The 25,215-nt window shown below is 39.2% G+C and overlaps 1 protein-coding gene across 5 annotated transcripts in view; it reads right to left on the bottom strand.

The window, feature by feature from the left end:
* pcbp3 (poly(rC) binding protein 3) overlaps window positions 1-25,215 on the bottom strand; it is a 108,698-nt gene that overhangs the window by 62,812 nt on the left and 20,671 nt on the right. For 4 of the 5 annotated variants that reach the window (XM_042002228.1, XM_042002230.1, XM_042002225.1 and 1 more), the window contains exons 2-5: window positions 12,336-12,390; window positions 12,084-12,150; window positions 10,442-10,538; window positions 10,221-10,334 (exon numbers count right to left, since the gene is read on the bottom strand). The gene's annotated coding sequence lies outside the window, so the exon portion shown is untranslated. The remainder of the gene's footprint in view (window positions 1-10,220; window positions 10,335-10,441; window positions 10,539-12,083; window positions 12,151-12,335; window positions 12,391-25,215) is intronic. The other variant, XM_042002226.1, reaches the window with a different exon arrangement.

Genomic DNA, 25,215 nt, shown 5'->3' with positions numbered 1-25,215 from the left:
TTCACTTGGTTCTATCATGCTGACCAGTTCCACTCAGCTCCATCATGCTGACCAGTTCCATTCTGCGCTGTCACACTGACCAGTTCCACTTGGTTCTATCATGCTGACCAGTTCCACTCAGCACAGTCATGCTGACCAGTTCCACTCGGTTCTATCATGCTGACCAGTTTCAATTGGTTCTATCATGCTGACCAGTTGCACTCAGCACAGTCATGCTGACCAGTTCCACTGTGTTCCATCATGCTGACCAGTTCCACTCAGCACTGTCATGCTGACCAGTTCCACCCGGTTCCATCATGCTGACCAGTTGCACTCAGCTCTGTCGAGCTGACCAGTTCCACTTGGTTTTATCATGCTGGCCAGTTCCACCCGGTTCCATCATGCTGACCAGTTGCACTCAGCACAGTCATGCTGACCAGTTCCACTGTGTTCCATCATGCTGACCAGTTCCATTCCGCGCTGTCACACTGACCAGTTCCACTTGGTTCTATCATGCTGACCAGTTGCACTCAGCTCTGTCATGCTGAGCAGTTCCACTTGGTTCTATCATGCTGACCAGTTCCACTCAGCTCTGTCATGCTGACCAGTTCCACTCAGCTATGTCATGCTGACCAGTTCCACTCAGCTCCGTCTTGCTGACCAGTTCCACTGAGCTCTGTCACACTGACCAGTTCCACTCAGCACAGTCACGCTGACCAGTTCCACTCAGCTCCATCATGCTGACCAGTTCCACTCAGCTCTGTCACGCTGACTAGTTCCACTTAGTTCTATCATGCTGACCAGTTCCACTCAGCTCCATCATGCTGACCAGTTCCATTCTGCGCTGTCACACTGACCAGTTCCACTTGGTTCTATCATGCTGACCAGTTCCACTCAGCTCCATCATGCTGACCAGTTCCATTCTGCGCTGTCACACTGACCAGTTCCACTTGGTTCTATCATGCTGACCAGTTCCACTCAGCACAGTCATGCTGACCAGTTCCACTCGGTTCTATCATGCTGACCAGTTTCACTTGGTTCTATCATGCTGACCAGTTCCACTCAGCACAGTCATGCTGACCAGTTCCACTGTGTTCCATCATGCTGACCAGTTCCACTCAGCACTGTCATGCTGACCAGTTCCACCCGGTTCCATCATGCTGACCAGTTGCACTCAGCTCTGTCGAGCTGACCAGTTCCACTTGGTTTTATCATGCTGGCCAGTTCCACCCGGTTCCATCATGCTGACCAGTTGCACTCAGCACAGTCATGCTGACCAGTTCCACTGTGTTCCATCATGCTGACCAGTTCCAGTCAGCACTGTCATGCTGACCAGTTCCACCCGGTTCCATCATGCTGACCAGTTGCACTCAGCTCTCTCGAGCTGACCAGTTCCACTTGGTTTTATCATGCTGGCCAGTTCCACCCGGTTCCATCATGCTGACCAGTTGCACTCAGCTCTCTCGAGCTGAGCAGTTCCACTTGGTTTTATCATGCTGGCCAGTTCCACCCGGTTCCATCATGCTGACCAGTTGCACTCAGCTCTGTCGGGCTGACCAGTTCCACTCAGCTCTGTCATGCTGACTAGTTCCACTTGGTTCTATCATGCTGACCAGTTCCACGCGGGTCCATCACGCTGGCCAGTTCCACTGAGCTCTTTCACGAATGACCAGTTCCACTCTGTTCCATCACGCTGGCCAGTTCCACTGAGCTCTTTCACGCTGACCAGTTCCACTCAGTTACATCAAGCTGACCAGTTCCACTGAGCTCCATCATGCTGACCAGTTCCACTCAGCACCGTCACGCTGACCAGTTCCACTCGGTTCTTTCATGCTGACCACTTTCACTCGGCTCCATCATCAGCTTCATCACGCTGACCAGTTCCACTGAGCTCTGTCACACTGACCAGTTCCACTAGGTTCTATCATGCTGACCAGTTCCACTCAACACCATTTCGCTGACCAGTTCCACTCAGTTGCATCTAGCTGACTAGTTCCACTCAGCACCGTCACGCTGACCAGTTCCACTATGTTTTGAACTGGCCTAGTCCAGTCCTCCCTTCGTCAGCCAGTTAAAGTCTGAATCTTTCATCTTGTTTTTCTTTTGCTTTTTTGGTGCATTAAGCAGCACTGCACATTCATCCACAAGCAGCATTTTTTCAATAAACTACTTCTTTATTTATATATTTTTCTTTCTACTAACACTGTGGTGTTTGTGCAGTCGGGACAAGGGATTGCAATTTGCATCTGTGTACTTGAGAGGCTTAAGAGTCTACTAAGCACACATTATTATTTATCTTATGAATAAACATAATTCTGGGTCTGCTGCTGGGATTGCCATCTATGTTTTCACAGATATGTCTAATTTGTCTAGAGTGTCACAAATCAAACTGTTATTTACATTCAGTTAAAGTTTTTTCTTCACAAGTTCAGCATTTAACCTTATCACAAAGGTAAAGATCTCAGACTCACCTGTTTGAGCACACATTCGCTAAAAAGTGAAGCGAGCAAGTGAGAGAGGAGACAGAATTTTCTCATTTTTCAGTCTCATACACAGGCTATAAGGACACATATGACTGTTAGAAAACCTTTAGAAAGGGACTTTTTGCATAATATGGGACCTTTAATAATGAAAGTCATCATTCATCACTCCATTTCATTTTGCCATTAAAACACAGAATTGAAAAAAAAAAATGTTTTACTCTGTGTTCGTTTTTCCATCTGGTCTTTTTGCACCTGAAGTAACATTTCTGTGAGGGTTTAGTAACCGTGCTGCTCTGGTCTGTTACCTCCAATATCTGTCAAAAGTCTGACGGAAAAGCTGATAAACCGTCCTGCTTCTGCCTTCAGACCAAGGTTGGGAGGTGGAGGAGAGGTGATTACCCCTGGGTGAAGCTGCAGCTAGCTTCAGGGTTAGCTTTTCATTTGACTCAGCAGTGGTGAAGCAGACACGCCTTGGGATTGCAATTTGCCTCTTTGTACTTGAGAGGCTTAACTTTCTACTAAACACACAATATTATTTATTCCAGTCTGCTGGAACTAGAAGAGCTGTGTGGTGTTTAATGCTAAAGTTTGTAGCTAAACATTCTCCACTAAACAGGACGTGTCTCACAGCGACTTTCTCTGCTCCGACATTCCTCGCCTTCACTCAGATCTGCGCTGTGCATCTCTCTCTCGTCCTCTCTAGCTCAACCTTACAGGGGAAATGTAAACAGCACCATGTCTCTACACCAGTGGTGCCCAACCTGGGGGTCCAGGGCCCCCAAAGGGGGTCTCTTAAAGAGCACAGGGGATTCCCAAGGCTTTGAACATTCAAAACCATTGTAATTAATGTCCACACACTGTCCCTATTTAAAAAAAATAAAGTAAGGCTATATGTTGTCAATTTAACTTTGGCTTTATCGAAGGACAGGACTCAGCCAGACTACATTATTTATGGCGGTGAATCTTATTTTTGAAAGCGTAAAACAAAGCAAAAGTTGGCAATGTCCACCAAGACATTGTAAAAGAATTTTTTTTACCAATTATTATTTTTTTTATTATTATTACAAATGCTAATGTTAAAATTAGTCCTATCTCCCCATTGTAAAGAATCTTAAAATATTCTTGGATCCAGGTGATCCAGACCCAAACCCCATAGATCTAATGACTTCTTCCTCATTCCATTTCTTGCGAATTTAATCTAAATCCATCCATAACTCTTTGGGTTATGTTGCTAACTGACAGATGGACAGAAACAAACAAACGCCGCCAAATACATGACTTCCTCCTTGGTGGTGATAAAAAGTCAGCAACTTTGTGCGCCATTTTGACTAATCAGTAAGGCATTTAGTCATTCACATCTCTACTACGTACTTAAAGAAATGTAATATAATACAGTCAACCATAGAACATTTTACGAAAAAAAAAGGTTAGCTTGGAGAACATGTGAAAAAACCTGAAAAATGATCTCCATATAATCATTGCAGGTGATTGACTTTGGTGTTTTTCTCCAAAAACATTACATTACAGTCATTTAGCTGACTCTTTTCTCCAGAGTGACTTACAGTGTTTGGGCAGTAGCGTTAAGGGTCTTGCCTAAGGACCCAGCTGGAAGGTATTCATATTCGTCCTCTGTGGTATTCGAACCCTGGTCGCCCAGAACAATTTAAGAAAGGGAAAGTTCATCAAGTTGTGTGATCATTCTGAGAAAAACATGAGGACAGAAATGCTGCTGCTTACAGAAAGTGATAAAAAAAAAATAAAAAATAAATCCTGTATATGCATCAATGTAAATCAGTCTTTTGTTTAAAATACAGTTTTAAAGCACTCTAAAACATTTTATTTTATTCTATTTTATCTAAAACATTAATTTTGATTTGATAATTAAATTAGTTTAATTTAATTTATTTAATTTAATGTTACCCCTTATGAAAAACTATAAATGAGTTATAACCATAAATATTTACTGAACCATTTGTGACATCAGAAATGTTAGCATGCTAATTTTAGCGATATTATCTGACACAAGCCTGAATAATAAATTAAAGCCGCAAGCAACATCCATCGGGTCCGAGCATCCTGGACCCCGCCACCCGTCTCATACACCTTTTCCTAGCATGGTAGGTAACCTGGCAACATGGTAGGTAACATGGTAAAACACCCAGCTGAGAATCTGAAATGTTGATATACCTAGTTAGCATTTTTTGCTTGCATGCTAAAATGCTAGCTAACATGCTATGTTGCCATGACAACAGGTGGTGTAATGCATTAAGGACCCAACAAGTATGAATCCTGTTAAGTTTGGTGCAGTTCCCATGTATTCCTATGGAGATATGAGCAAACCGTGTTTCATGGTGAGAAGGCTTTTTCCGTCAGTTGCCACGGTAACACGCTTTCCGCTATTAGAAAGATTTGAATAGCGTTTGGTCCCCAACTTGTCAGGAAGCTTCCCACCAAGTTTGGAGTCAGTCGCACGAATCCCCTCAGACTAGTTCGTTCAAATGGCAATGAAATCCAAGATGGTGGGCACCCCGTTGCCATGGCAACAGGTGTTCAATTGACTTCTTTGCTGGACTTGGGGTGTTACACGTATGAATACTGTGAACTTTGGTTCAGATCCCATGTATTTCTATGGAGATATGAGCAAACCGTGTTTCATGGCGAGAAGGTCATTTTCCGTCGGTTGCCACGGCAACACGCTTTCTGCTATTAGAAAGATTTGAATAGCGTTTGGTCCCCAACTTGTCAGGAAGCTTCCCACCAAGTTTGGAGTCAGTCGCACGAATCCCCTCAGACTAGTTCGCTCAAATACGATGTGTGTAAAGTGAAAAAAATGGGAAAAAAGTGGATGTACACGCCTAGATGGCGTGCACCCCGTTGCCATGGCAACATGTCATCAATTGACTTTTTCGCTCGACTCGGGGTGTTACACGTGTGTGCCGAGTTCCGTCTTCCTACGTCAAAGTAGACGTTCGGGACCCCATTCATTTGGGGATTTCATTTTTTTCTAGGTGGCGCTGTTGAGCCAATTTTGCATTGAAGTGTATGCGGACCTTAGAATATCGCGATTTTCACCGGGCTTGATGTCTGTGCCAAATTTCACAACTTTTCATGGGTGTTTAGGGGGTCATATTTGGGCTCAAAGTGCTTAGAAGGAGGAGGAGGAGGAGGAGACTAAACATTTCAGGAACAATAGGGTCCTTCTATACTTCATATGGCTCGGACCCTAATAATAAGAAAAATTATGATAGATAGAATACCTCGATAGATGATAGAATACTTTTACTTTTATCTCAGCAAACACTTGTCGTGGTGTGTTATTGTACTGGGATTTTCATGTTTCATTTCCTCGAGGAATATCTTAAAAGAAAAGCTGTGAAAACTGTAAATTTAGGTGTGTAAAAAGTAAAATGTGCTAATGTTGAGTTAATGTGTGTCTCAAAAAATTGGTTAGAGTAAGCAGAAGCAGAGTTTTCCCCCTTTGGGGTTATAACAGGAAGCCAGTATCTGCTGACTTAGTCCTATCAGTCCAAAGCAGTGCTGTATAGAGACATTCAGCTCAGATTTATTTCATTTTTTCTAAGGATATATCTGCAAAGCTTTGCTGCAAGTATTAAATAGTCAAAACAGGCATTTGTGTGTATGCACAGGCACGTACAAACACGCTCAAAGGATTTGAATACAAACAGGCAGACCAACAGGATAATATAGCATGTTGAAAAACCTTAAAAGGAAATTTCTGTGCTTTTATTCCTTTTCCCCCTCACTTTTAAGAAAGCTGAAGCAGGAAAGTGTTAGTCACAGCAAGATGTGTGGGTTCCACTGTAATGTGTGACGAGCTGACGTGGATTTCATGGTCTGCTGTGTTCCACAGGCGGCTGAGTTTAGTTTATATCTCTCACAGACTCATATTTGTTATTTTGCTGATTGGATAGAGTGATAGAGTGGATACTGCAACATTTGTATGGAAAGTCTGGGGAAAACTGCTGAACCTTAGGTAATACTTGTTAAATATACTGCTTAGTTATTTGTAGTCAGTGAAAATGTAATAGGGGTGGCCAAACTGAGACCATCTCCTTCAATAAGGTGGCATAGAAAGTTATATGTTGTCGCTTTTCAGCAAACAGCGGGAGGACGTACAGTAAGCATCAGTTCATCAGTTCAATGAACAACGAGCCAATAGCATCAATCCAGACTGAACACATCAAATACTATTACAGTAACTGTTTGTAAGATGTGTTTAAAATAGAACATGTTGACTTGTTTCCTTTTTCTTTTTTCCTTTACACAAAAATGTCTTGTTTCATTTTGATTGATTATTGATGTATTGATGATTATAGCACCTACTATACCATACTTTTTGTTTAAAGGTACAGTGTGTAACCATTACTGATATCTAAGATGGGCATAGAAATTACTTCAAATGTCAAACACAGGCGTAACGGATGGCCAAGCAATGACTGCACTACAGGTAACTACAGTATTTCTTCTATGTGCCTTCGTTCTTTTATACTTCTTATTTTCATAAGAAACACATACAAACAAATATAGTAGATATGCAGTCAAAGATAAACTAAAGAAAGTAGATGAGAGTGTACGCAAAAAAGAGAGAAAAAAAAGAGATTTATACGCAGCCATCTGATAGACAAGGGATGTTCATTCATATATTATACTAAATAAATGATATACTAAGTTCAAATCAAATGCAGTCAGATCAAGACCAACAAAAAGAAGGAGGACCAAAAGTTCATGTATATCAATTTCTGTCAAAACTTTCCTTGTACAGACCAACAAATTCTCCCTCACACTGTTTAAAGCACTAAAGAAGATTTTTACTTAAAGTGCAGCCAAGCCTTTTGATAAGTGTTAACTAATGATCTGTGTAAAAATTTGACGTTCTGTCTGAGTAATTTGTTTAAAGGTCCTATATTATATATATTTTAAACAATTTGTTATCGGTATTAGAGGTCCAACAACTTTGTTTTACCTCAAAGTGTTTTACCCCAAATTCAGCCTTGATTCCTAATTTCGGCCATTCCAAATGTGGCTCTAGAGAGCTCTAATGAGAACAGGCTGTTTCTGTTTCTGAACCATTATAAGTGGTCCCTGTCCATGCCCCTCTCTGGGAGAAGATCTGGCAGGCTCAGTTAGCAACGGGGGTGGGTCAACGATAGTATTTACTACCAGGGGTAGTGGTTATTTACCTTTGTGAGGTCACAAAGGTAAAGATCTCAGACTCACCTGTTTGAGCACACATTCGCTAAAAAGTGAAGCGAGCAAGTGAGAGAGGAGACAGAATTTTCTCATTTTTGAGTCTCATACACAGGCTATAAGGACACATATGACTGTTAGAAAACCTTTAGAAAGGGACTTTTTGCATAATGTGGGACCTTTAATAATGAAAGTCATCATTCATCACTCCATTTCATTTTGCCATTAAAACACATAATTGAAAAAAAAAAAATGTTTTACTCTGTGTCCGATGTGAATAACAGAATATTTGCAGCATGGAGCAGTCTCTGACATAGAGGAAAAGAGCTATTTTTCCATACACTGATATTAAAGAGGCCACTAGCAGAAGCTTGAACATTAAAGTGGCCACTTATGCCAAATAACGTTCCTACCCACTATGTCCTTTTACTACCTTTTTCCCTTTCATAGCAAACAACAGCATCTACATTCATATTTTTTTGTTGACATCAAAGTTAACATCTAACATGTACATGTTTGCATTTGCAGGCTTTTTAGAAAAAAATATGCATCATGTAAAGTTCTAATGAATAAAAGTAGATGCATCCTCTTTTTTTTAGTCATAGAAACACAAAAAAATCAGAACAACCACTTATATTTGACACATTTCAGCTGATGTGTAACAATTCATGCACATCACGATGTGAAGAGCGCACATAGCTGTTTAGGGGAATATATCATGTAATGGTGACAATTGCATATAAATCACTATGTAAGCGGCCAAAACACCCTCAGGGGTTTTAAGGGTTATTGACAGGGATTGCATTGCTATGTTCAAGTTGTTCACAGTTTTGCAGGGACATACGAAAGACCTGAAACACCGAACCAACAAGGAAATGTTGAAAACATCTGCAGCTTCAATCAACATTCATTTTTCTTGTCCTCTCAGGATGTAATACAGTTGTCTGCACTGCCAGTATTCATCAATGAGTCCCTTTATGCTTTTCTTTATAAGGCAACATCTTGTATTGGTGTAAGGGACATCGTTCTAGTTGGAACGAAAATGGGGGGTGGGGGTTGCATTTCAACCTGATGGTGGAGTGCTACACCCCGGATCCAAAAACTGCAATATTTACAAAAACATAATGGTGGCACAAGGTACTCATTTATTTGGCTAATACAGATTAAAATTTGATTAAGGTCTAAAGTCTCATCTTTACCTAATTACTTACAATTACACACCACTTCTCTTTAAAAACAACACTGAAAAGAACAATCTCAGCTTAGGACTGAGACTGGGGCTATATAGATAAGTTTGCCTGGTCTTAAAGCGACACTACTAAATTTTGACAGATTTATACACTTTGGTGCCTCCTAACGACAACGAATCTGTCATCCCTCTTGCATCCTGTCTCTTCTCTGAGCTCTGAGCCAGTAAAATCCAGTCTAAGTTGACTCTTGTCTTATTTTTTCCTCTGTTGCTTTCTCTCTTTCTTTTCCTCTAGTCTGCTAATTATGACCTTTTGCACATCGTTGCTGAATCAGCACATTGAAAATGGCCAGTGTGTTGATATCCAGTTGCTAGCATGTGATGCGTTGCATTAAAAAGAGCATTTGTCACATGATGCCTCAGGCTGGAAATGAAAGCTGTGAAGTGCAGTTTCTCAGCCTCAGGATGTACTGGACAATGATGTCTACAGGAATGTATATAATAAAAGTGCTATTGTGCCATTAAAATGAGTCAAAAGCACATAGTTCTAAGGTTGGAAAGTTGATATCCATTTAAAGCACAACATTATTGTTGTTGATGAAAAGGGGCCTCTGCAGAAAAAGTTTGGAAACTGCAGATTTAAAGGAAGAGTGTATCACAGTTTGACAAATTTGAGTGAACACATTGTTAAATTTGTCCCTCTTGTATGCTCTAGTCTATCTGTTCCTTTAGTTTAAGTTATAAATTTCCATTTCTGAGACACAAAGAGAACTGGGAAAAGTTATTAGTTTTAAACACAAGAACAGACCTGTAAAACATTTTCGGTTGAGGCTGGAAGTTTTCCAACAGCTGAAAATCAGGCAGGGAAATGTTTGGAAAGATTCAGTCTCAGATCAACAGACAGCTGTGTTTCTCTCTTACACTTGTTCAAACAGCTAAAATGGAATAATTATTTATGAGTTCAGCTTTGTAGCTGTAAAGTTACAAAACTCTTGTTTATTTGAAGAGTGGGGATTGAAGCTGGAGTTTGATGTGAGGGATTTACCGTGGGCTATATGCCTTCTTAAGATTTAGACTTGTATTAAAAGAGATTAAAACAAAGAGAAGGGGAAAGATAAAGGAGAGTTGGCAGATTATAAAGGGTGAGAAAATATTTGCTTATTGTCCTGTCTCCCTTCAAACATCTTAATCATGACTGAAAGGTATTTTTTCTTCTGAGCATCAGCAGGACACCTTTATCAACCATCATCCAATCTAGAGCTTCAAACCAAGGACGCATCTTTGCTTAAACGTCTTGATAATGGAAGAGAGTAAGACTCATCAATTTAACCTTGATACATCAAATTACTTTAGTTACTCACCAGATTTCCACTGGGTGTTGTGTTCCCAGGGCATACAGGACACCAGAGCGACGTGGTCTCACAGTTCAGTTCATCAGCCTTTTGACTTCCCCTCCGGTTGATATCCAGCCCATGCTGAAGCAAGGAAAAAAGAAGTAGGTTGGGAGGTTAAAAAGCCTCTTACATTATCAACTTTAACTCAAAACAACTCAAAAGAATAGAAAAAATAAAGTGTAGCTGACCAAAGAGGGATTTCAAGGGTCTTCTGGGTTTTTTCTTCCAGGTCATGTGACCTGTGGCTTTCAGCCCTGCAGCAGAATGGAGTGACTGGACGTGGATCTAAAGAAAAAAGATAATGGATATATATATAACTGTATATGGATGATTCATGTGGATCTAATTCTGGAAGTATTGACTGAATGATCCCATAAATAAATATTATTTGTTGGCACCACAGCAGTTAAATTGTAAGAAAACTTTGATAAAAGTGAAAACATCAATTATCAAAATTGCAGTTTAAATTAACAAAATCAATGAAAACAGTGGAGCTGAGGATGTCTGGAATCAGTTTAATTAATATTAAACTAAACAAACTGTAATAACCAAAGTGAATCACAAACTTTTCCCTTATGTATTTGCACCTAGGCCTAAGTTGCGGAGAAGAAGCGTCTCCTCAGTGAAATATGGGGGCACTGGGATATCAAACCAGGAAGACTGCTTCAGATGTATAAACTCAAAATATGTTCATATTAAAAATTCTTACTAAATTGATTGATGAATTTTATTGTAATAATGATGGTTTAGATTTTTATATCGCCCTTTTCAAGGCACTTAAAGCATTTATATTGGATCCATTATTCACCCGTTGCTTATACTTGGTGATGGTAACACACATGTAGAGCCACAGCTATCCTGGGGCAGACTGACACACCATCTAGTACTGGCATGCAGTAAAGCTTCTTGTCCACACTGTCTCTTCCACTAAACTTCTGGACTTTTAACTTAGGAACAGGGGGTAAAATTTTTGTCAGCTAAAAACAGGAAACTGGGGCTACAGTTCACGCAGAATCACCAAAACTGGACAATAGAAGATGGAAAAAAGTTGCTGGTCTGATGAGTGTCCATTTCAGCTCCACATTCAAATGGAAGGTTCAGAATTTGGTGGAAACAAAAGCATGGATCCATCCTGACTTGGGTCAACACTTCAGGCTGCTGCTGGTGGTATAATTCTGTGGGGGATATTTTCTTGGCTCGCTTTGGGTCCCTCTGCACCAGCATCACATAGTTTAACCACCACAGCCTACCTGAGTATTGTTGCTGACCATGTTCATCCCTTTATGACCACAGTGATGCTACTTCCAGCAGGATAATGCACCATGTCACAAAGCTCACATCATCTCCACCTGCTTTCTAGAACATGACGATGAGTTCACTGGACTCCAACGGCCTCCACAGCCACCAGATCTCAGTCCAGTAGAGCAGCTTTGGGATGTTGTGGAACGGGAGATTCTCATCATGGATGCAGCCGACAAACCTGCAGCAACTGTGTGATGCTATTCAGCAAAACCTCTGTGGAGCGTTTCTAACACCTTGTTGAATCTACGCCATGAAGGTACCTTTTAAAGTAAGTGTTTATGGTTGTATGAATTTACACTTTTATTAATTATCCTGGGGAACTCTGTGGCTGAAGCATATTCAGCTCCTACAAAAAATCCTGTTAATTCAAGTCCTTTATTTGCATCTAAATACCATCATTTCAAGGGCTGTTTTTGGTTTGGTTTCCCACTAGAGTTTTGAAAAGCCATGACTTTTGATTCAGGCTGGAGAAAGTATAGAAATGCACTGAATAAGTTTAAATGAGCCACATTCAACCCGTCAACTTACTTTGCTACACACGTTCAGCAGAGGTGTATTTTGATCAAATTAATTTCGGCAACTGGGCTTGGTGGATCTGTTTGAGAAAGAAAAGAAAAATACCACGTTAACAATGCCCGGAGGGCATTGCTGAATATTCAGAAGGCATATCATCCACATGATGTTACAAAGAGTCCTAACACATCCAGACCATGGGAAGTTAAGAGGCCAAATCTAAGCTATTTAACGGTTCAGTGGTGGAAATGTGCTCATGTTTCTTACGTGATGTAGCTGAGATGTTCACAGACAGCACTCCAGGAGGACAGGACAGGAAACCCTGCAAATAAAACATGAACTTTGTTTTATTTAATATTAAAGTTCGGCTTGAGTTTCACTCCATCACACACAGTGAGTTTCTTTCACTCCCTGCTGCAAGCAAAACACAAGCAGACATATGCATGAGTCGCTCCTCCTTTTGAAGGGGAATACTGCCCTCTGCTGGTCATTCATGTGACCAGCAATATTCAATTATAAGACCAGATTAAAAGGATGTGGCACCTTTGTGACAAAATAATGCTTCTTCTTTGGTTAGATGTATTTAGAAGGCTTAAACAATACGTTTATGAATTATCCAACTGGTCGAAAATGAAAACATATTGGTATTTTTTAAAGTGTTCAACTAAGAAAGGTCCCTACAGGCAGCACCAAACTGTCAAAATTCTGGCTTTTCTATTTATGCATTAACTAAACATGTTTTCATGCAATTTAATGATCTTGAATTGTAGGAAAAATAGAAAAAATAAACTATTTATTGTAAAAAAAAATAAACTGAGATGCAGGTCTGCTGAATGAGAAGACTTTTCCTCATAATACTGTTTCACACATTGAACAAGTTTACAAGATACTTCAAGAACAACCGTCTGCAGGAAATTATTTTTATTTAGCACTTCCTAGGATTAATACGGAAAAATAAACAGTTATAGTTATAGTTCATGAATATCACCCACATGAGCAAAAGACAGAAAAGGAGGGAGCAAGACAAAGTGTTTAACCTTGCATAATCTACAGTTAATACACACACACACACACACACACACACACACACATTTACCCACTAATCTCATCCTCAGAAGCGAGGTGGTGATCCGATCTTCCCTTAGCTTTAGGTCTGTGCTGAGGGTTGGGTGGGGGTAGAGGTTCCCAGAGGTGAAACTCTATTAGCACGCAGCATGAAAGTCAATGAAAAGGACCCCAGTGTGATCCAGTCCCCTGACAGTATTAATGTTTAATGATATCTAAAAAGGCTAATTCCACCACCCCTCGCTTGTGCTCTTATCCTCTCATTAAATATCCCTACAATGTCATCACTTCCTCAGATTAAAGCACTGACCCAGTCTACTGAAGGACTCACCCTTCACTGATGGTGAATTCATCTCGCTCTGTTTCTTTCTTTTACACACACACACACACTCAGACACACATATATAAACATACAAGATTAATGTGGCATGTACAAAGTGTTAATGGGGAGGCAGAAGACAAGAAATGGGTAAGAGTGAACAAATTTCCTGCTGTACCCAAAGGTAACACAAGTTCCTACCAACTTTCTGTGTAATGTCCCAGTTCAGAGGTGTGTGTTTTAAGTAAAAAGAGGGACTTATAATTAATTCTATTATTGCTGTGTCCTGTTTCTGTTTTCTGGGGATATCAGAAAACATTCAAACCATGTAAGTGAGATAGAAACATTACACAGTTGTGGGTTTTAGAGTGTTGTGTGTGATTGAAACTACAGGCTAGGCCAAAAAAAGGGAAAAACAAGTTAAGTAAACCCTAAATGAAGAAAGGTTTTTGCCTTATTTCTTTATCCCAAAAGCATGAGAAGTAAAATTACAAAGGCCTGAGCTCATGGTGTGCTGCTGCACAATGCAAAAACATGATTGGAGATGAGCAAAGCTCCAAACTAAAAAAATCTGCCCACAACTTTTAACATTGTGGCTATTATTTAGGCCTCTGGTCAAAAATTGCATACCCATAGTGAAATGAGCATATCTCTGCAACCAGAAGGTCTTTTTGAGTACTTTTAGAGTTATAGTAAACGGAAGTTTGTTAAGATGTGTAAATAACAGGATATGTTTCACTGGTCAAATATACATGGAGATGGCACATAGCACAAACAGAAAAAGTTTCAGGCTTGCCAAAAAGAGAACAAACACGTTCAGGATGATTATGACTTCTCTTTGGAATGATGCAGCTGCAGCTTTAAACCTCTGTCATATGAGAGGACGACATGCAAACATTTTATCTCCAAAAGCAACTCTGGTGAATTGAAGCAGATCAAAATCAAAGAAGTTTTAGTACAAACAGTTCAGACGATGTCTCCAGAGCTCCAGACTGCGACCAAATAGTCGCATTTTGCGACTAAAATGTGAGACAGTGCGAGTGAATTTTTCATCTACTCATGCAATGGCGACCAATACATTTGCCGGTCTTTTTCTTGTAGTAGTTATAATTGAATTTATTTTGTCGCTAACAAACCTCTGCTCCCCTCTCAGCCCAGTAGTTCACAGTAATGTGCAAATTAGTTTTGCTAACATTTTCAGACCTTTATCCAATTTATCATTTCTAAGTAAAATTTAAGAAAAAGCTTGTTTTTAATTAACTTAATGATTTTATTAAATACAACTGTGTGTTTGAGGACTACCAGTCCGGCTTCAACGTTAGACATAATACAGAGACTGCACTGGTTGAACTAGAAAATGACATCAGAACTAATCTGGACAAGAACAACAATCAGTTTTTGTCCTGCTTTTGTCTTTTGTTTATAACATGGGGACCAAAACATACGGAGAGACGTCTTTTAGCTTTTGTGGTCCCTGCCTATTGGAATAGCATCCAGAAGACCTGAAGGCAACTGGGAATGTTAATATTTTTATCATCTACTCATCCATTTTCTACACCTCTTAGTCCAATTCAGGGTTGCTGAATGAATGAATATCCCAGCAACTAGCAGGCAAGCGGCAGGGTACATCCATGTATGTGTGGTAAATTTAAAATAAATAAATAAAAAACAAGAAAAAGGTGCTGTCAAAAAAATCAAGCCTGAATATTAACACTTAAACTCTAATATAAAAGCTGGATCTTAATGTTAGACTGTAAAAAAAAACAAAAGTTTTAGTTTTGTATTGTTGCTGCAAGAAAACTATTAAACCAAACCGTAGAACAACAAAAGCTCCTACACACATATCCTACACATCCTTCAGACTGTACTGTTCATATTCATCCCAACATAATCTGACCTGAAACTGGATAAGTGATGTTTAATTTACTCAAAAATACACACAGACAAGGATCTATCAGTGAGAATTTTTATAAAAATCTTGTAGTCTAATCACCATCAGACCTTTGGATGTTTACAAAAAGTAACCTAATAACTTCACAAGATCACATAGTCTGCAGGGGATTTCCCAAACTGTAGAAGCCAATGAGACTACTTAAAAAATAATCTACTCATCCGTTACAGAGATAAATACAGGAAATTATTTTCACTTTAAAACTGAAGGACACGGTCGACTTTAAAACGTCTCAATTTATGTATAACATTAAGAATAATAAATTACCAGCTCAAATTCAGGGATTGTTTAAAAAAAGAGATTCTGTTTATAATTTTAGAGGGGGTGAAATGTTCATAAAACCTCTGAGAACAAATGTAAAGCAGCATTATTTCTGTTGTTGGGGTTAAGGTTTGGAGTAAGTTGGACCCAGAACTGAAAGACTCTCCAATATTATTTCACTTTAAAAAATGTTTAAGAAAAAAAATGATAAAATCCTGGAAGACTGACTATAGTTAAAAGTGAATCATAATGTATATTGTTTGCGTCCTGTGGAATGTGATATTGAGTTTGTATTGTGACATATATTGCACAAGCAGTAAAAGTATTATATGAGATGTGATCTATAGCATTGGCAACTATACTTCTTAAGTTAATGTAATGGGGGTGGGCTAAATAAGCTTAGGCTTCTCCCCACTCCTTTTCAGTGTTTTTATGTTACTTTATTTTTTGTTTATTTATTTTTTGCTTATTCGTTATTACTATTTCCTATGATTAAGATGTCTGAATAAAGTGTTTTTTTTATCACAATCATCATCATCATCATGTCTGAAAATATTGGGAGATCTGAAGGGAGTACAGCACATAAGGAAACTGAAAAGTCAGTGCAAACATTTAAAGAAAATTGTTTATTGAATAAAAACATAAAAAGACAACATTTCCACACAGTTATGTTGTTAATTCTCTGTGGGTTGGCTCAGCATAGGCTTTGAACTGAAACAAGTATGAAAGACCTCTGTTTATGTAAGTTACATAAGACTTATTAAACTGATAAATAAATAGATTTAATTTTACAGTCATTTACAAAAAGAATTTGAAATTAACTCTAACAATCTAAAAGCCTACAGAATCACTCTTTATCAACCTGAGAATATTTACATTTGAAGATCTACTTTATTTTAAAATTGTTCAAATCATGTACAGAGTTCAAAAGGATTATTTGCCAGTATCCAAAGGTTTTTCCATTTAAGGGAAAGTAAATTAAGTTCAAGGAGCACAGATATTGAAAAGATATGCAGGGAGGGCATGAGACATTTATATATATATTAAAAAAATTATATATATAATTAAAATGTATGAAACAATGAAACTTATTCAAACACTTTTTAAAAGTTTATTTTGAAATAAAAGCAAAAAAATTAAAAGAAGTATCTCTCTCTCTCACACTCTCTCTCTGTGTGTGTGTGTGTGTGTGTGTGTGTGTGTGTGTGTGTGTGTGTGTGTGTGTGTGTGTGTGTGTGTGTGTGTGTGTGTGTGTGTGTGTGTGTGTAAAATACAAGTTTGATCATGATATTGGTTTTATATAAGTTCCCAGAAAAGCCTCATTGGCTGGGACTGGGTTTATTAGGATTCCTTATCTGAGCGGTTGTCTTTGCTGCACTATGATTGCTAATTTGCTGCAAGCATTTTATTTGTGGCAGCTGATAAATCATCAGATTGGCAGCAGGCTGGTGTGCCAACTCACAGTTGTCTGTTTTTGTTGGTCACATATGAAACACTGCATGACTGACAGAATAACCCCGTCCTGCATCCTCAGTTTTGAGGGTAATAAACAGCAGGTGACCCATGCAGAAATCGATATCCTCCAATTAGGGGCCAGAATAATCCATTTAGATGTAAATTAATTATATTCTGATATCTGACTGCAGTATAATTGTGTTGTTGGGACACAAAATGAAAATTAAACTGAGAAACAGAATCATTTTCAACTTAGACGACACATTCTGCAGTACTCATGTATTATATTTTTCTTTTTCTTCTTTTTTCATGAAAGCTAGGTTAGGTATTACGTTTTTGTTTAACAAGATGCAAACTCTACCAAACCATAACAGGACATTTCGAAACACAGATGCACTCCTTTGCACATGCAGCAAAACAGCCATGAATGCACTACTGAGCATGCATGCACACACCAAATACACTAAAGGACGCACACACAAACACACAGTGCAAGCAGGCAAAACGTCAGAGGAAATGCTTATGTCTACAAACGCACTCAGGAGAGGCTGCACAGCACTTAAGTGGTCACTTTCACACACAAAGGCCAATAACAGGAGCTTAGCTGGCTCCATCAAGCTTTTTAGCAAACACTGCCTCCCTGAAATTGCTCGTTTGGTTAACCCTGTATGCTGCTGAGAAGAATGCACAGAAGTTTCGTCTGTCGGGTCTGAGTTGTGGCAAATGCTTTGCTTTGAAGTCATTGTGTGTAGGATGACTAGGCCTTGTCATTCGTGAGGAGGGATTAGTCATGCCATGTTTACTGGAGAGGGTGGATCTCGACTGAAGCGTTTCAAGGATTCTTTGCTTCTTTGCTCCAGAGGTGTTTTTTTTTTTTTTTTTTTTTTTTTTTTTGGCTAAGTCTGCAACTGTAATAGCACAATATGGAAACGTCAGCATCATGGCAACTACAAAGCTTCTGTATTACATAGTGGGAACTTTGGATTTTGCATTAATGGAGATTTGACGTTTACTGAACTTTGATGTGCACAGTGTCAGATTAGTCAAGTTCACACATTTATTCCTGGAAGTGGAAAATCACAAGATTCTCTAATTCTCCTTTGTTTTCATGATCTCATGGATCCTGCTACTCTAGCTCAACAATTTCCTTCAGGATCAATAAAATTCTTCATATTCATCTTGTTATGTTACATGATTCAACCATTATTTTTCCCAGGTTTGAGCTCAGCTCACTTATTATTGGTCTCCCAAAATCATTTCTTTCCTTTTTTAAGGACATCTGTTCAGTGGCTTGTTAACACAGATAGCTAATCAGCCAATCGCATGGCGTTTCTGTTCCTGAGTCACAAATTGTAACTGAAACCCAATAAGTTGTCTGTTTTGTTTTGATAGTTAGTGTGTGAGCAATGGTCAAACTAAAGGAATTAACCCACACTTTACCTGATCGCTACCAGCAGGTAACACACCTGTACTGATGACCAGAAACTTAGCGATCAGCACGGTAGATGGAAATGCTACAAAAGTAGCAACCAGCTAAAAACGGCCAGCTGATTCACCATGTGAAGCAATGTGTACATGGCGACAAGTACAGCTAACTATAATGTTAGCAAATAGCATCATTAGCTTATCCATTTCTTGTCAGCTGACGTTTTCCAACTCTGTTGACACTGTTGTACATTTGCCACATGTACACCTATTAACAGGGGCATGTACAAATATATAAGGCGAGTGAAGGATGGCAAACAATGTTTTATAAAACTAAAGCTGGTAAGCAGAGTATTTACCAAACAGATACATCCTTTGTATATTAAACAGTTAAATTATCCTTTAAATAAAATCAAACATTTATGACAAAAGAGGATGACATTTTTAGGATTTACTAACTAAAAGGTAAAAAGTCAGCTGGATGAATTTAAAGCTGAGGGAAGCTGCTTCCTTTCAAACACAGAAGCGGGATTAGAATCTAACAGCTTCTAGACAGTGAGGAGAGATAAATATTCACAATATGCACAATAACTTACATCCATGCATCTTTAGTGCTTCATTATCTAGATTTCTTGCTTACAAATTCTCTAACTTTGTATTTTTAGCTTGAATGTAACTTCTTACATCTACAAACAATTAAAAGACCAGGAACACAAAGTCCAAAAAAATATGTAAACACAAATTATGGCTGTCCATGTCCACCCGACAGCATAAACATGGACAAACAACACCTCTACTGAAAGGTCACATCTCACAGACTCCAAAACTGTAAGTTTCATCTCGTTATGACCAAGATCCACCGAACCAGAAGCAAAAGAAGACCCAATTTATGAGCCACATTTCTAAAACATAGTCATAAAACGTCTTACCGTTGCTGTCCTGCCTCAAAACTGATATCCACCAGGATAAAACCACATTTAAAACGTTTCTTATTGTCTTTTGGGAGTAGTTTCCCCTCCAAAAATTTTTTAAATAACACAATTTGTTTAAATATTTTCCAAAAATTTTCTGCCCATTTGCATGGCTTTTGATAGACAAAGAGAAATGCTGTTTCTTCTATTTTCGTCTTTCTTAAGTGCCAGAGAGAAAACTTCTCTCCTGATTACATCAGACACATGCATGCAGCAGGAGTAGACATGGAGGAAGAGACATGGACTGCAGCCTCTGCATGTGGCATCTGTGTTCGGAGCCAGTGAGCAAGAAAAAAAACTGCACTAATGCGTGATAAAAAAGTGAACAGTGTTAATTAATTAATGCGTGACTGCTCCTAATACATGTATATATTTATGAATATATATATATATATATATATATTTATATATATATTTATAGTTATATTGGAAACAAGGCTTTAGACCTTGGATAACCAATTCAGGCTTCTGGTGGTGTAATGCTGTGGGGGGACATTTTCTTGGCACACTTTGGGCCCTATAGTACCAACTTGGCATGGTTTAAACACCAAACCCCATTAAAGACCATGTCCATCCCTCACAGGTGTGGACATCACATGACCTCAGTGTGTCATGTTTTTCAGTGAAAATAAAGTCCAAAACTAAAAAAAAAACAAAACAAAAAAAAAAAACAAAAGTATTAATTAACTTATATTCAGTTGGAACTACAGTGAAAAGCTTTTATAAAGAGTTAAACGTGATTCAAAACATTTTCGATTTCTATGGAATACAAGGGTGAAGGTACCTTGAGGGATAAAATTTCAAAGAGTGAAACGTCTTGCGCATTTAATCAAATTCTACATGATTCACAGAATCACCCTGCCATCCATTATGCCTCTCTACTTTGAAAGATGACTTACAATCTCAGTCAGTGCACTAGCTAAAATGGTGAAAATGTAATAATATCTTCTTTTTTTTTTGTGTAAAACATGACACCTGAAATATAATCAATTCCATTTATAGAAACAAACATATGGATGTTACTTTTTTGCCCAAATAAGAAAATCATTCAATTAAAAGATTTTGTAATGAGTATCTTAATTAAAAAATAAATACCTATCCAGCATAAAGCTTCTATATGCAGCTGATAAATGGGTTTGGTTAAATAATATTTTTTAACCTTCTCGTTTTGTGCATTATGGGCATTTTGTGCAGCTGCATGGTGCCCATGTTCTGTGTTGCATGCCAGCGTGAGTTGCAGGGAACGGCCGAAAAGCAATCAACAAAGGTTCCACTGGAGATGGGATTACTGGTTGTATATCTTTCAGCTGGACATATTTATGTCCACAGAGGTTCGCTCTTCTGCCCACTCATCACACGAGCTGTCTGCTGGTGAGCTGTGTGTGTGGTTTCGGTTTGCTCTGTGTGCCCCTCTCTGCATGAGCATACAGTGTATGTGGATTTGACCAAAGCCATACAGTCTAATAATTTTTGCCTCATGGCATGATCATAATTAAGTACAGAAATGTTACAACATGTTTGAGTCTGTTTCTTATCATCAGGGTCATTGCTAGCTTTTTGGGTGCTCTAAGCACACATCCTTTTGAGCACCCCCAAAAAACCTGATTTCCATATTTGCCAGTGCAGTTGTTTTATTTTCTATGTAAATTCGTCTAATTAACCCTAATTTTTCTTAATTTAATAAGCTTTAAAGTCATTATAAACAGAAATGTCCACTTCAGAAAAACTGCTGGAAAAGCTTAACAGATTTATATTTTTCTGCTTTATTTTGGCATAAATTTCTATGAAAAAAATTCAGCCCTAATCGAAACTAGCAAACGTTTAAAGAATTTTAAGGGTTTTAACACTTTTAATGCCAGTTTGATGATTTGATGTCCATGTTGTTGTTGTCCTTACTTTTTAGGGCAAAAATGTCCCATTAAGAGATATTAAACCCACATTTTTAAATCTAATAGCTGTTACATGACATAATTATTAATTCTGTGATGTTAGGAATACATTTGTAGTCTGGGGGGGGGGCAGGACTGGTTCTCGGGGTGTGCGGCTGGGCGCTGGGGTGTGGGGCTGGCCTCTGGTGGTGGCCGTCTGGGCGGGCCGGGTCCCCCCGGGTGGCATGCTGGCCCTCGGCCTGTGGGGGAGGGGGGTGTCCCTGCGCTCCTGGGCCCGGGCCCTCTGCCCCGTCTGTCCCGGGCGGCCGGTGCCCGGGGGGGTCGGGGACTGCTGGCCTCGGCCCGCCGGGGCCGGTGCCCTGGGTCCGCGGGGCGGCTCCTGCTGGGGTCTCCTGCTGCTGCCTTCCTGGGCGGGCGAGTGGTTGTCTCTGTGGACCGGTCGGGATCTGTTGCCTGCGGGGGGGCTGGTGGCCTGGGTCTCGGGACCGCTGGCCTGACTCTGGCCTCTGTTCAAGTGAGGTGGCAACTGCATGATCACTCTGCATGGTCACTCCTTCCTGAACGTCTCCACACAGTCTTTGCGTCGCCGTGTGGCCGAGTTCTCCAACACATCCACACAGGTTTCTCTGCGCGTGTTCTTGAATACAGCAGTTTCACTTATATCTATTATCATATTTTGTTTCTTTTTTTAATTATTTCTGTTCTTATTATTATTATTACTCTTACTCTTATTATTATTATTGTTACTATTATCAACTAGTTGTGTAATGACCTACTGGCTAGGATGATCGTAGCTATATATGTTGTAAGTAGTATGGATTACATGGTCTTCTGTATGATGTTTCAAGTCCCCACCCGCACTCCCCACACCCTTTCTGTCCCTCTCTCTCCCCTCCCGCTTCTCTCTACTTTCTTTTCTCTCTCTCTCTCTCTGTCCCCTCCGGTCGAGTCCAGCATTAAGAGTCTGATTTAATAAAGTTTTTCATCAAGAGGGACTTTATACATGTAGTATAAATCCCTGCTTGATAGAGTAAAATTGCCCAGCACCAGACAGCAGCCAGACAATCATTCTGTTTGCAACGATGCTGGACAAGACAGGTTAAAAAAAAAAAAAAAAAAAAAAAAAAAAAGGAATACATTTGTAATTTCGTTGCACAATGACAATAAAGTTCTATTCTATACAGGCCTGTGAAAAAACACTGAACAAAATTAAAAACTAGATTCTAAAATTTCATCTCGCTAACCGTCTCCATGGTGATAATTTCTGTCATAAAACCACCACATATGAGGACCGAAGTTAAACAGCCAACACTGATGAAGAAACTCTGATAAAACTGATGATCTAGATAAAAACATGTTTCCTTTTATGATTGAAGTGTAAAGGCGGATTTATACTCGCATGGCGTCTGCACGGGATCAGTTACGGCGTAGCTGACGCTGGTGAGTTTGCTCTTGCACTTAAGTGTAGGGGTTATGAGTCGTTTTGGTGTTGTCCCGCAGTTTCTCCTCCTAACTTAAAGGTGGCAGCAGGGGTGGTATTGGTCAGTAAACTCACCAGGTTGGAGCTCTTTTGACGCTTCACTTCAGTTCGGTAGGTATTTTCTGTTTTAAACAACAGTAGTGTCCAGTGTGGTTCAGTGTCTTTATTAGCTTGTGGAAGAAATAAACAATTCAGCGAGAACATCCAGATATTCGGCAACACGTGATCCCAAACTGACCAATCACAAGGGAGTAACTCTGCGTAACCTTATGCGTAGCAGGGGTGCACGTCAGGTCTGGAAGAAGTGCGTATCAAGCTTTTGCAGACCTACGTGGTGCCTATGGCAGTGACACATGCCTCAAGTGTTTGTGTAGCAGTGATAAAAGTCCTACAGCAGCATCACCCAAAGTAAACACCTGTTGATAAAATAGATCATTGGTTGCTTATTTAACTACTTTTTCTTCACTTTTTTTACATTAGACGATCACTTTAGTTGTAATAATCAGTTCAATATGTCACTGACCAGGAAAATCTTTTCCTGGTCAGTGCCACCCCCCATCAGAACTTTTCTAGACCCGCCCCTGCATAGCAGAAATAGAAATCCTTTCTACCACCAGCCAACTACTGTGTTAGAGAAGGTCCTACCAAAAACAATACTTAGAGCTGAATATGTGACAATGTGAACCATGAACCTCTAGTTTCCTCCTTCTCAGCTTAACGATAAACTAAGCAACAAAAGCAGATCGTTGCACAAACAGATACGACCAGAGATCCACTAAAGCATGTTGGTGCAAAATGCAGCTGGGGCTTTTGCCAAGACAGTAGTCCTTTTAGTAAACAGAACTTTACTGTTGCAGGTGTTATGTAGCAAAATGTTAGATGCAAATTACCATAAATTTCAGTTACGATATGTGAACAAATTATGGGGGAATGATATGAAGGGTTTAAATCAGAAGCACAAAACCTCTTTGTTTATAGCGGTCATTATAAGGAATATCAAGTCAATGGAATTTCCTGCAGCGTTCTGGGGAACTTTATAAAATTTTCAAATAAGACAAACAATAAAACTCACAATGTGACTAACGTATCAGGCAATGCACTGTAGAAATAAAGGGGAGAAAGTAGAGATACCCTTTGGAAAATGTAGCGAAATAAAAATAAAAGTCTACACCATTGTGTGTCTTACATCTAAAAATATTAGCGTCTGACAGTATGAAGCCAAACAAGTTACAATGTCACTCAGGGACTTTTCATCCTGAACACGAAGAAAAGTCTGTTATTACTTCACAAATAAACTACTTAGTCGCTGAAAATAGACACATTTGTTTTACTAAAGCAGCGTCAATTTCGTCAAATACTCAACTCCCCTCAAATGAAGTAATTTGCAAAGTTTTGCAGGCTAAAAAGCCTCAGGCTATAGCAGAGGAATTAATACTTCCCTCCACCACTGATATGGCTTTAACTACAATTAATGGAGAGCAGCGTTTATCTTCCTTTACACTTTTACAATCTGCATGACAATTACAGACTGCTGAACGCTCTAGTGCCAGTGCAGACAAACTGTCATGTCCACGCAGACCCAGCAAGCGATCATGCAACAAAGAAGAGGTGTGTTCCAGCCAGTAGCAAAGCTCTAAACATGACGTTTGGTTAGCATGCATGCTGACTAGCACAGATAAACATTTCCTGACCCTTTCTAGGTTCCATTACTGTAAAACTTTCTATAGTTTTATAATTTATTGTTTTCTTATTGTTGTTTGTAGATGTTGTTTAGCCCTAGTTTTCAACTGATCTTGTTACCATGAATATTCTTATGGTGTAATTAGTGTATAATAAAGCTAATTCAACAGTGTGTACTGTATTTGTGATTTATTAAGCCTGAAAATGTTAAAAAAAATTAATTTAAATGTCTCCTGTGTAAATGTAAAATACAGGAAGCACAAATATTCAAGCACACTGAGGCATGTGAGGATGATTTTATGGGCTGTCAGGCTGCAGCTGATAAATGACGTGGTTATTTTAATCTGATCATCCTCCATGATGCCTGTTTGAATGAAACAAAACGCTTCCAATCCCAATTTTACATATTGTAAACCATGAAAATTATTTTTGCTTTTATCATACCAGCACCTCCATTTGTACACTTTTGGAGAACAAAATCACACCTACTTTTTTCTGCTACAAAATTCCTAATCTTAGAGCAGAGTATAGCACTGGTGCAAAATATGTTTCCCATCACAGACCTTGAAAAGCCACTGAAATGACTGAAATGTTTTTTTTTATTGGTGCTATACTCAGTTGTTAAAGTATCTCCAACCAACGACTGTAGAT

The sequence above is a fragment of the Melanotaenia boesemani genome, chromosome 12, assembly GCF_017639745.1.
Source record: "Melanotaenia boesemani isolate fMelBoe1 chromosome 12, fMelBoe1.pri, whole genome shotgun sequence".
NCBI classification, from domain to species: domain Eukaryota; kingdom Metazoa; phylum Chordata; class Actinopteri; order Atheriniformes; family Melanotaeniidae; genus Melanotaenia; species Melanotaenia boesemani.
Note: the sequence above shows the minus strand (reverse complement) of the source record. Positions and strands in the feature narration are given on the sequence as shown.